Source organism: Colobus angolensis, unplaced genomic scaffold, assembly GCF_000951035.1.
Source record: "Colobus angolensis palliatus isolate OR3802 unplaced genomic scaffold, Cang.pa_1.0 Scaffold275, whole genome shotgun sequence".
NCBI classification, from domain to species: Eukaryota; Metazoa; Chordata; class Mammalia; order Primates; family Cercopithecidae; genus Colobus; species Colobus angolensis.
In genome coordinates this window covers 1,344,834-1,346,123 of record NW_012115988.1, presented here as the reverse complement: position 1 = coordinate 1,346,123, position 1,290 = coordinate 1,344,834, and the positions used below count along the sequence as shown (strand labels likewise).

General features: G+C 34.2%; 1 pseudogene; it reads right to left on the bottom strand.

Moving 5' to 3' along the window:
• Window positions 1–641, bottom strand: part of LOC105516132 — a 14,973-nt pseudogene extending 14,332 nt beyond the window's left edge.
• Between the last annotated feature and the right edge of the window lie 649 nt (window positions 642–1,290).

Sequence of the window (1,290 nt, the reverse complement as noted above, 5' to 3'; positions counted from 1 at the left end):
GTTAACTGATACATATAATCACCTATTTCAGTAGTTTTCAATCTTTATATGTACACACATACACACGTACACACATACATTGCTAGACAGAGAGTTTAAATTGTCTAGGAAAATTTCTACTATAGCTTTGAAAATTGTTCTCATTAAAGGAAAACAAAATTGTATAAGAAGAAACAAATTCCCTAGACCCTTCCTCAGAAATGTGAACTCAGTAGATTGCCTGTTGGAGCCCAGGAATCCACATTTTAAGAACTCTGATAATTTGGATGCAGCTGAGTGCAACTATACTTTGATAAATATCATATTGTTTCAATCACCTGATGAGCTCAGTTTCATTTTATTCTAATATTAGATATTTGTTTTTAGCTCTGTAGTAGAGATAAAAATAGTGTAAATGTCTCATCCTGTGAAGGTGAAACAAGAAACAATATATTTAATTAGCATAATAGCAAGCACATAGTATGTGTACACTATGTATTAGCTTCTGTTTTAATCGATCATTTTCAATTACGGCAATGTTAACATTACACTATCGTTATCTAGTTAGGCACTTGTTCCCCTTTGAACTATAGTTGCCCTGAGTGACGAGAATGCTTCTTTTCTGCGTATGTACCTCTAGAATCTGGCTTAATGTCCGACATGTTAGCTGTTCTCAGTTTATTTGTGTTAAATAAATTAACAAACTGAAGTGTGCACACAGAAAAACCACTAAAGCTAGCAGGAGAGCTCAGAGCACACTAGAAGGAAAAAGAGTTATAAAAGAGCCAGGTGATAATTTGACATAACAATGTGAGAAGATGAACATCCTGAGGCAATGCTTCCCTTGTCTTCTTTCATACTCTGGTTGAGTCCCTGGCTGTCTCCTCTGGGGAATAACAGCAACCTCATCTGCTCATACGTGGACCCCATTCACTTTGCAGTTCCATCCTTGCCTCTGTTACCACCCACTTAGACTACCCTTGCTCCCTACCTTTGCTACTCATTGGATTTTGTAGCCCTCTACTGAAATAATTATATGGTATTAAACCAAAAGTATTACCATTGTTCTTTAAACTGAGTTCCTAATAAAAGCACGTTAGTGGAAAATTTCTGTAAGAAAAACATATTACTAGAAATGTTTCTACAACTTTATATCCTGCTTGCTTTTTTCTAAGAATATCTTCTATGATACTTTCTTAAGAGTATAAGCACAATTAAAACATTTATTAAAATGCATTAGAATAACAAAAGCAGCTATTGAAACAACACTACATTTCCTGATCTATAGAAAAATATTAAAAAGTATTTCAT